At 29.4% G+C, this 12,067-nt stretch overlaps 2 long non-coding RNA genes across 2 annotated transcripts; both read left to right on the plus strand.

Moving 5' to 3' along the window:
• The first annotated feature begins 362 nt into the window (after positions 1 to 362).
• LOC122628559 lies at positions 363 to 2,130 on the plus strand. The gene is made up of 3 exons (XR_006327072.1): positions 363 to 472; positions 822 to 1,169; positions 1,253 to 2,130. It is a non-coding gene; the product is annotated as an uncharacterized LOC122628559 (long non-coding RNA).
• Positions 2,131 to 4,400: 2,270 nt separating this feature from the next.
• LOC122628558 lies at positions 4,401 to 9,942 on the plus strand. Its single transcript, XR_006327071.1, has 3 exons — positions 4,401 to 4,608; positions 8,056 to 8,190; positions 8,369 to 9,942. It is a non-coding gene; the product is annotated as an uncharacterized LOC122628558 (long non-coding RNA).
• The last annotated feature ends 2,125 nt before the right edge of the window (positions 9,943 to 12,067 follow it).

The raw sequence follows: 12,067 nt of genomic DNA on the forward strand, positions 1-12,067 counted from the left end.
ATGATTCTATATGATTGATTTTAAAATAATTGGCATTAGTTGTAGAGTCTTAGCCCGTGGGTCTCCATAGCAGCAACCTCCAAGCGGTGAGACCTGGAAATCGATATTACTTGCGATATGAGAGAAATAACGCAAGTACTGTCGAGCCAATGGCTGCATTTAAATTCAGTCAAAATTTATTATGTTTTATGATAATTCTTTTTCTCGTATTTCAAGAAATGTAAATGAATTGTTTTATTATTTAATATATTCATTTTTATAAGTATAATATAATATAATATAATATAATATAATATAATATAATATAATATAATATAATATAATATAACATCATATCATATAATGTGTGTGTAAGTATTTTTTGTTTGAATAGATCACATCTAAGGTTTCAAGAGATTAAGAAGCCAGTTGAAGAATAAAATTCACTGAAGTTTACTTCGAGACTGACACTGACGAGATAAGAAGACCAGAGGTAAATAAATTGCAGGATGCCGTCTTTGTCTCGTCATGTAATTATTATTGCATATATTTACTATACATACTTACCCGCGCGCGCATACACATACATCTTTTTAGATTTTTGAACAATATTATGTTCTTTGTAAAACTTATTTCTAAAAATAAGTAATTTTCGTACAAGTAAAATCCTGTTTTGAAATTTTGAAAAGATAATCTGTAAAAAACATTATTTTTGGAATGAGTTTTTCTAATCTTCAAAATAGTGAATATGAAAAGGAAATCCTCAGAACAGTATTTTTGATGATATGACTGATCTCTTCAGATATCCAAACTTCTGTAACAAATTCTATGCTTCTTGTTAGATTGCGGACTCTATGTATTTAATTGTCTAATGCACTTGGCCTTCAACAACAAAACCTGCAATTGGTCCAGCAGGGAAAGGAATCAGTCTGCCCAGATGGCAATTTATTATTATAGAATCTGAACTGCTTCTTCTATTGTTCGTTCCTTTAATGATTACGATCTATAATTTTTTTCCTCATATCGTGTCTTCTTCTTCGTCTTCTGGAATTTCAAGGACTGCTACAACGAGTGTAGATCAAGAGATCACGTGAAATGTAATGGCAATCGCTGACATTCTATTATTGTGAACCTTGCCAACTAGTTGCTAATAAAGTTTATGCTGAGGTGCTATTATTTTCATCGAATATGTACGTTAAGAAAGTTCTTTAAAAACATACAAAATGAAGGAAATGATAGAAACGAGATAAAATATGACAAAAATTTTTAATAGCTTACAGATTCGTTTGAAGTCAAAAAATTAAAGAAACGATATTTATCGATTATTATTCTATTCATTATTTTGCTAGTTTTTTTCTTAGAGAAATACATCAGTAAGTTTGAAATGGTAAAAAAAGAAATATACCATCTCATTTAAATAACTTTCTGTGAGGAAAGGTGATAATTTTCAAGGAGAAGTATGGACTTCTTTGTTTCTTTCTCAGATCATAACGTAGAAATTAAATAACAGCAAATGGTCCTGTAAAAAATACTCTATTATCTTGTTTTTTTTTTATGAGTACAAACCGAAACCAAAGGTTTGGATGTTTCTTTCATTATCAAAACTTGCTACAAAAAAAATGTCCATTCCAGTTTGAGAAGAGGATATAAAAGACAATGGAAAAGCTAAATCCAAGGCGAACAAGGTGGAAGCGCTAGACGCGCGAAAGCGCAATGTCGCCTCTCGAGTTAAAGTGAAAGTTGACTCTGTTGTGATCGTTGATCCACATCGACGCGAGAGATCGATAAGAACGATTCCAATACGATATCCTCGTGAGCAACTATAAATAATTTGTGTTTCTTTATATCTCTTTCCATATTTGTATACATCTATTATATATGCATATGTGTGTGTGTGTGTGTATGGGGTCTTGTTGCTTTTCTTAAAACCATAGAGAAATTCGAATTAAGGATTTTTGATTTAATTAACGAAAGATCAGAAAGAAAAGTGATACGTCAAATATTCGAAAATGTTATTAGCTTCTATAAAATGACTCGTGTGTGAGTATATTTTATTTATAAGATTAATTAATTAAGTCTCAAAGGATATCTTATTGTAATTTAACAATATAAAATTTATCTTTAATCATTAATATAATTTTATAAGAGGAAATGTTTGAATTATCCGAATTTTCTTTTTTTCCTTGTTCTTTTTATTATTATTTTTTATTTAATCCGTATTATACGCGTATTATATCCGTTTTTATTTCCAAGATATAATATTTTTATGTCTAAAATAAAAGATATAGTGTAAAACGTATAGTGTAAATTATATTAGTATATTTATATTTTACTAAGAATTAGTATAATCTATATTTAATAAATGTTAACATTCGGATACGAACTAACATTTACTTTTATAGTGACACATGAAATAAAACTTATAAAATATTGATATATATGAGTGAGTCGATTCAAAATTACATGATATTTTGAATAGTTAAGAACATTTTTTGAGATCTTATTCTCTTATTTGCATCCTGAGTTGTTTCTATCGTGTCTATTGCATTTCATTCATTATTATTCCTATTCCTAAAGAATTTGTGATAAAATGTAAAGATGAGAATAGTATTGATATATACTCTACTACTTGTTTCTTTCGAGAATGAAACTTTCGTTCGTTCTGAATAGCAAAAGGTGTGGTCGCTTTCCATGTAGCCACGAAGACGATCGCTTGATCATTATGATGATCGTTTGGAAGGAGTTCAAGCGGTTTTACAGTAGATCGCGTCTCTTATGAAATGGTACTGTTTCCCTGGAAATGAAGTGAAGCGAAGAGGACAGGAAAAAGGAAGAAAACCATTCTAATCGTTACAAACTTTCCAATAATCGTATCTCTTCGTGCTAACTGGAAGTAATAAATACTTTGGTAAATATACAATTTCCTGGTCTACTTATCGGTTGACGAAAGTCTATGCTTATAATGTTTTAAAATTTTACGAATTTTATAAAACAAAACAATACAATATATAATATATTTAGTTATTGTATTTTTGAGTCTTTCTCGAACAGTTTAACAAGCGGTTAGAAAAAGTCTTTAGGGAAAGGTGGAATGAAAGGATGAGAGAAGAAAAGTGTGCCATTAAAATCGAATACTCACTGTCAGCTAGTGACCTACTAACGCGTCTTCCTTCGAACAGTACAATCTAAAATAAATACATCTCTTATGAACTTTTTAACGAATTCTCTATAAGCGTAAATCAGAGAGTGTGTATTCGTTATGTAAAAATTACAAATTATAATGGACTGACCTGTTTGCTTAACAGCCTAAAAGACCCTTTTAAATTTCTATTTTAAAGTAGTTGTTACTGTCTTTTAAACAACATCCGAAAGAAAGTTTAACACGAATAAAAAAATCTCAACTAGTCGTCAATATACTTCGTGATCAACGATCGTTACTGTTTCTCGTGCATTTCAATCGAGAATTGCGTAAACTTTTCTCTCCTGTTTAACAGGAACAGGAATAATATTTAATGCAAATAAAATCATTGATTCGATCGGTGAGTGGAATATTTAATATTCAACTTGATGTAAACCGATTCGACTCTGTGAAATTACGTGTAGACGATCTGCTTCGTCGAAGATCGAAAGTACTTTCGAAAACGTGTATTATCGACAAAGGCAACGTGACTCCATGAAATTATTTGATAGTTATCGCGTATGTTAACTTCGAAGTTTTTTTTAATGAAAAGAACTTTTCTACTGATGAAAAAATAATTTTCATGAATTTTTCATTATATTTTTAGCAATTAACGAAAGAGAAAGAGAGAAAACAATTTTCAATACGACTTAATAATAGATCATAATTATTTGTAATAGTAAAAATATTGAAGTAACTATAACAAAAATTTCTAAATTACATTAGATAAGAATTATATTAGAGTTTAAGTGATTGTTAAAGAAAGAATGATTTAATTTTATAACTCGTATGATATTAGGATGTGATAAAAGCGTGTTACTACTGGTCGGTAGTAGCATTTTAATCGCAATAACCGCTACATAACTGGCTCTTAGGTAAGAGAGCACGAACATGACCCCTGATCGTAAGAAGGAACATATTAACATTCCCTTTTTGCAATGTAAAACGCACTGTCGACTACTTTCTTTACTTATACATCTCTCTTTCTCTTTTTCCTTCTTTTCTAACATATGCAAGAGTGACGAGAGCAAAGAAAGAGAAACAGAGAGTTGCTAGACCCACGATCGCGCATGACCGCTTTGACATTCGAACTGTCTCTATCTTTATACCAGTGTTTGTAACGAGTCGTGGCTGGTCAAGATAGAAAGAGGAGGTAAGAGAGAGAGAGAGAGAAAGAGTTAGGAGTGGGGTTCGTTGAAAGAACACGTAGAACTCGTTGAAAGTTGAGAGAGAAAAAGAAAAGAAGCTAAGGAGGAAGGGAGAGCAAGGGAAAAAGTGGTAGTAACGTGGATTGACTATAGTTGGGTTCGGACTAAGAGGTGATATAAAGGCATACGTCGCATCCACTTGGTTTAACTTACCTGGAAGATCGAAGATCGAACACAACAAGAAAGCTCTCCGAGCCTAATTGGCTAAAACTTCACAACGCCACGCCACTTCTCCAACATCATGTGAGTTTACGATCGTATTATAATTCGCTATTGTATATATTTCGGATCAATGAATTGAAGAATAATTCAGAACAAATTGTTTAATTATTTGAGATATTTATTACAAACGAAATCGCTTATTTTTTGCTATACCTATTACGGACAACGTTTTCGAATGATCGTACAAATATTTTTTAATATTTGATACAAACGTCAGTTCACGAATAAGTAAAACGAAGTAAGTAATACTTTCTTACTTCATTTTGCATTAATGATATAACATGTTTCTTTTTATATTTGCCAAGATTAGACTCTTTTTGTTTTTTATTCGTGTTTTGATTGATTTGTCGTATTAAAATAATTGTTTCATTTCGTATCATCGCACATGCTTACAAGATCTTCGATATAATTATGAGATGCGATCGATGGAATCGATTTACAATTATGCGATTAGTGAACGAGTGACAGTGAAAAATAAATTATATTTTATGAATTATGTGTTAAAAGTAAAAAATATTTGTATAAAAATATTTATTATCTAGTTGACAAAGATAAAGCTGAATTAATAATTTGGTAACATGTAAAGAGAAAGAGATAAACAAAGAAAGAAAAGAGATATTAATAGATTTAAAGTTTATGTCGTAAAATCGAATTTGTGCAATTAGCATGTTCATTTTTTTTCTTTTTTTATTGTCGTAATCATATTCGAAATCATTCTATATTAATTAGCTCGCCGATAAGAGACCAATAGAAGGTCGTTTTTCAATTGCTGGTTAAGGGAATAAAAAAATCTTTTATCGGTCTCTTATCAGCGAATATAAATTTCCGTTTTAACTTTAACGAAGACTGACGTGACGATAAAATGAAATATTGTGTTCTACGTTCAAATCGACATATCGAAGAAATTGAAGATATTGCTAAGAACGTGCATGAGTTTTTGTTTTTTTCATTAATCGCGGCGAGAAAACAAACTGGTTATAAAAACCGAATGTCGTTCGAGACCAACCTCGTTGTTTTCGCATAATAAATAGATTCAAAAAAGAAATATAAAATCAAAGATAGAACGTATAAAAATTAATGTCGTACGAACGAGTTGCATAACCATGAATTTTTCTCTAAGATAAGAAAACAAAATATAAGAAATGTTTTTCTTTTTAATTATGCGATCAAGCGCTAATATTTCTTTAGAATAAAGGGCGAATGATATTTTCCTTTTTCTAAAAAATAATTAAAGTATAATTTATGCAAGTTTCAACTCTTTCGTCGACTGAACAAATATGAATACGAATTAGATTACTACATAATTACGCTATCGTTTTAACGTTTATTCGATTATGACAGATAGATACATGTATGCGATTCTTCATAGTGATGTAAATTAGAGCATCTTATAGACACGTTACGTAAAATCGAATTAGGAGGTACGTCGATATTAGAATTATTAGGTTACTACGACACACGTAGGATTTCTTAATCAATTTATATATATATATACGTACATGTACACATCTAATGTTTTTTAAATTCAAAAATTAAGTAAAAGTAAAAATAATTAATCGACATAAATTGTAATTAACAATGTTTTATAAAATATTGATTTCGAGTAGAAACAATGTTTTAAACTTGATAAGATCGTACGAGATTGTTAAAATTAAATTTAACGAAGTTAGATGATCTATAATTATCTAAAGTTATCAATCTAATTATGTATTATATTTATAGGCCTTATTATATGTATTTAGATTTCTTTGATTGATAAACTCTATTATTTGTTTTTACAATAATATTTTAATTGCGATTAACAAGAGTCGTGCCATTTAAGCGTCACGCTTCTACCTTGAAATCCAAGAAAGTGAAAGGATTGTAAGAATTAGATCTATATCGTGTAAAAGTCAAGAATGGAAAAAAAAATAATAAAAGTATAAGTATAATATGACAGAACGCGTATTGATAACAAACAATATCGACATGAATAAATAAAGTGTGAAATCGATTGAGCGTGACGCGTTGAAACGATAGTTTTCGTGATAGGCAAAAGTAGGATGTAAAAGTAGGATGCAAATGGAAACTTGCGGAGTAGCTCCTGCTCTCGAAACTTTCCCTTGGCTGATGCCGAGAAGTAGAGTAAGTTTATTCCTGTTATCTTGGCGTGGCCGATCGAGCTGAACGAATAATTACTTACTTTTTCCTTTCCTCTTTATTCTTTTCGTTATACTAGTTTTGCATTTGCTTGAAAGCGTGACGTTAATTCGAATTCTATCATAACCATATAATTGAATATTTTATTAACTAATAAATTCGGAGTAGCTAAATAATTTCTTAGTAAAAGGAACGAAAAGGAATGGAGAAAAGAATTTCGTTATCGGATACAAGTAGAACGTGAAAAAAGTAGTTTTAAAAAGTAGTAGAGTAGAAAAAGAATAAGTTTACTTTCTCCTTTGACTTGGAGTTTGAAAGTGTCGAGTTTTGATCGGCGTGGCTAGTCGTGCCGAAAGGAGGAAATTTTTTATACGATCAGGTTCTGAGTTTGATAGAGCGAAACGTACGGACCTTTCTTGATTTTTTGATTTTCTCAACAAGTTATTAATCTCCTTTTGAGAAATGTATTTATTCGTAATATAATATTATATAATTTGCAATGTTTACTATTGTTTAAAAGTGATACTTTTAAACAATATATACGATCTTATAAGTATGTACATACATGTGATATATAAGTAAAAAAAATAATAGACATATTAGACATAGAATTGTCATTATAAATAACGAACATATGTATATCAAAAGTACTCTATATTATATTATATTATATATAGTAGTTTATGAGCGATTTATATATTCAAGATGTCGTTTTATGGAAAAAAAGAAAGCGTAATATGGAAAATGAATGATATGATGGTATTTTTTTCGGTTATAACGACGTGAAAGGCGAAGGAAATAAAGAAGAATGAAAGACGAAAAGAAAAGTTACCGCATCGACGTGGGATCGAAAAGAGCCCCAAGCAGTGAAAGTAAGAAACCGGATGAACTTTTGCTTGCAAGCGTCTCCGAGATTGCAGCTATTTGACGAGTTCTAAATCGTTGGAGGGAAAAAAAATTAATCAAGATAAAAAGGCTAAAAAATCATTGGTACTCGCCTACGCAAACTGTTACGTAAGGTGGACTGGCGATATGTTTCACTTTTACAATCTTTCGAAAAACGAGATAATCGATCTCAGGATACTTTACGAAACATTCGAGAACTTTGTAATTATCATTGAAAGTTGTGTAATATTTACGTAACGAATCGATTAGTCAAACACACAGAGATTTGTTATGTTGACAGTCATAATGGTTAAAGCTAATTCTATAATAAAAATGATGAAATAAGGAAATATTCGAATAATAAATAACTTGTGCTAATCGAATGATTTAAAAGTAAAGGGAAATATTAAGAATAGAGTTCGAAAAAAGAATTTTTGTTTTTAGGTTGGTGAGGTCGGTGTTAGTACTGACAACTGTTGTATTGGCCAAGGTAAGGAGAGTATGGTTCTTCGACGTAACATCATAAATTGGCAACAATCAATTGCATTGGTAGCATTTACAATCCGAAAAAACAATGGTGTGAGTCTTATTTTTTATTTTTTTAGATTTTCTATCCTCGTTTGTTCATCATCGATTACATATGTATTTCCTTTTAATCGTGAAGATATGAGTTTTCTAGATCTGTTTGATTGATCAGGAGTAAGAATTCTTATCAGTGCAACGTAATTAAATATTTTTCTTTTTTGTTTTTCTTTAGGACTACTTGGTCGATTATGACGAAATATTGGTAAATACACAGGAAATTAAGGAATCTTCATCACCCACTGTCCTGGTTTATATCAATTGTCTTTCACCGGATGCGATAGCATGGATCTTCGATTTACCTTAAAACTAATACTTGGCATAGATCAAGTTGATTATTGAAAACTGATTGTTAGTATTGATCCAAATTGTGAACGGCAATATAATTTTATTGTCTATTAATGTTGAGATCCAGCGGCGATCTTCATAGAATTTGGAAATATCACGGATAATCTTCTGAATATCAACAGAAAGTGAATTTAACATAGTCCCGGATTTTCTTCACGATCGAGACATCTTCCAGGGAGGTTCCTCGCTGAGTGCAATCAACGAATCAAATTCAATTGGTTTTCGAAATTCCTAAAACATTTCTTTGATCACGCGATTTTAAGACAAATTTAATAACATAGTACTGATTTGATTGATGTTTGATGATTTTGATTTTTCATGATGATTGATTTCATTGAATGTTTCAAATACTTAAAAAAAAAAAAAAAAATGAAATTGATTCGTTGACTGGCCACTCGGTTTCATTAAGAAATATAAAATCGGCAAATCCTTCTTTCTTGCTTTACTATCATTGGTTTGAACGATGCGAACTGCTCCTAAAAAATTATTTCATCGTTATCGAGGTTTTTTACTCATGAGAGTAGCTGAACCTTCTCGACAAACCTAACGTTCTGTGATAGCCTTTTCTCGCTTGTCTATCGATTCTCAGGTACCTCGCAATCCTTTCGGTTCTTTTTTCCTTTATCGCAATCAAACATGGAATCGATGAAATTATTTGACCCTTCAAAATAATCATCGACAATGATCTATGAATCTTTGTTAAAAAAATCCTTAGCGCTCTTACTATACCTCGGGTCAAATTTTGTCAATTTAAACAAATTTTTTTTTCTAATCTTACTGCTTTATCCTTTTTCACGCAAAACTTCAAACTTTCCGTCTCACGTGCAACCTCTCAACTTTTTTTTTCGTTTTCTTTCTTCTGTGTATATCTATTTTATTTCCTATAAGTGTTTCCACTTTTATTTCTTTCACTTTATCTTTCGTTGCCATCAACATATCAGTATTATCAAACTCAAGATTTGTTGCTTGATCTTGCCAACATGAATTTCATTTCAATATACTACTTTCTACTATTTTCTATTTACATTTTCATTCTTTAATTTTCTCCTTTCTCTCAGTTTTATTTTTTGTAGAATTTCCTTTGAAAATCTCTAAAACGCATTTCTTCTTTAAATCTATATATTAATTCTTTCATTGTACGAACTTTTATTTCTTACTACTGTACCTGAACTACCGTTTCAAAGATACGCTATTTTTCTAATTACTTTTTAATTTTTCTCTTCACTAATTCTCTCATCATATCATTTCTTTATCTCGTTTCTTTACTATCTTACTTACTCTTTACTTTCTACAAATTATTTTTTCTCGAACTATTTAATTCTCCTACTACATATATTATAAAAAAAAGCTTTTATGGATTAGCTTATTTTCTCTGTTTCTCTGTTCTGTTTGTATATTTCTTCCTCAACTTTTTTAAAACTTTCTTAAAATAATTTCTTTTGTATAGTTTGTGAAATAGTATCTCTATTTATAAATTATTAATTTTCTTATCTTTTCTTTTTCTATCTCCCTAATTAATCATAATTTCTAAATATCTTTTAAACTATTCTATATTCTTCTTTCATCTTCATTTTTTTTCATTATACCCAAAAGTTTGTAAATATTTCTATGATATCTTTGTGCCTGTCAACTCATTTTGTACAAAATTCTCTCTCTTCCTAAATCTACTTTTATTTCGTTCTATATCTTCTTTAATCCATTTCTATCATATTACTTGCGTTTTTTCTATTTCTATATTCTAATCTATTCTATTTGTATATCTCTGAATCGACATTTTCTCCTTTCTTTTTTTTTCTTCTATATTCTATTTTTTTCTCTATTTTTCTTTTCATTAGTTCTTTTCTTATTTTCTTCACACATTCTGTACTTTTCTTTTATGTTTCTGTCTTTTCATCTTTTCTTTTATGTTTCTGTCTTTCCATCTTCTCTTTTATGTTTCTGTCTTTTCATCTTCTTTTTTATGTTTCTGTCTTTCCATTTTCTCTTTTATGTTTCTGCCTTTTCATCTCCTTTTTCTTTCTAATCTTTTCTAATCTATCTACAAGAGTGCAACATCATTTCTAGTCTATTGCTATATCTATATTTCAATACTTTGTTTCTTTCTATTAAGCAATATAAAACTGAACACTGTGATCATTACTTCTTTTTCTTTAACGCTCAATTTCTTTTCTTTTCGTACAACAATTCTTACTTGTCTTTCTATTTTCATTTTTCTTTTCCTCTCTCTTTCTCTCTTATTTTACCTATCTTTCTTTTATATCTTTCTACTCTACTGAAATTTAACGATTGATAATTGTATGAAACTTAACTGTGTGTTTTATCACGCACATTTGTATATTCTATATTCTAATACTTCTTTAAAAATAAACCAAAAAAAAAGTAAAAATAAAAAGAAAAAAAATGTAAAAATGAACATAGAAGAAAGTCGATCATTTTCGTCTTTTAATTGATAAATCATTTACTATTACTGTATCCTTTCTCTTTCTAGTCTACTTTTCCCACCTATTAATACTCACTCTGTACAATATCTAGAGAAAACATGAGTTTCCTATGCACTGTGATTATGATATATGTTCTATCATTTATGCCACTTCGTTCTTTGTATCATCTTTCGTCATAGCTTACCTATTGTACTATAGCATATCATTGTCATTATATATGTATCTGTCATCTCTCTTTGATTTTACGACTGCGAATCTGTATACAGAGATTATGCATAACTTATTCAATATCTGCGAAACAAATTTATTATAAATATTTTTTTTCTTTTCTTAAATAAAATGTTCGGTCTTTTTCAATATTTCTTCACTTTTTCACTATCTATTATTTTCCTATATTCACTTTCTACTGCGTTTCATTTTTTCGAAAAAACATCGCTTTTCTGTCTCTTTACTTCTTTTCAAACTTGTAAATATTCAATTTATAAACTCTGTAAAAGTTTTCGTCTTTCCGTTTCTCTTCGTCGCTTTATTTGTCTTTGCTATCACGACTGTTAAGTTGACGAGAAGATTGTCAAATAAAAAAAACAAAAAAAAAAACAAATAATTAACATAAACAAATCTAAATTTGTAAGTGTAAAGTTAAAAAGTGATTTTTTCGAATTTAAATTTTAATGCCTATGCCTGGCTGTGAACCATACACCTTTTCCTTTCTTTCCTAACATGTTTTATAAATTTTAAATCTCGATGAATACGAACAAAAATCTTATCAAATCTTATTTCTTCTTGTATAAACTATATTTTATTCTTTCTGCAGAAAACAATAGAAACATGAAAAAACAAATATCTCGAATGTTCATTTCAACAACATTCCTTTCTTTAGAAATACTTATGCTGTTGCATAAATTTTTCCATGCCATTTGGCAGAAGGAGAATAAAATAAAAAACTCTTTCATTATCTTATAATTAATATAATTATTTATCTTTTCATTTTAAGCACCTATCCTTAATAAAAAGAAAAAATATTTTTTATTTAAAAAGATAGTTATCAAATACCTAGAAATAATAAATATATATTATTAATAACA

Source organism: Vespula pensylvanica, chromosome 4, assembly GCF_014466175.1.
Source record: "Vespula pensylvanica isolate Volc-1 chromosome 4, ASM1446617v1, whole genome shotgun sequence".
NCBI lineage: Eukaryota > Metazoa > Arthropoda > Insecta > Hymenoptera > Vespidae > Vespula > Vespula pensylvanica.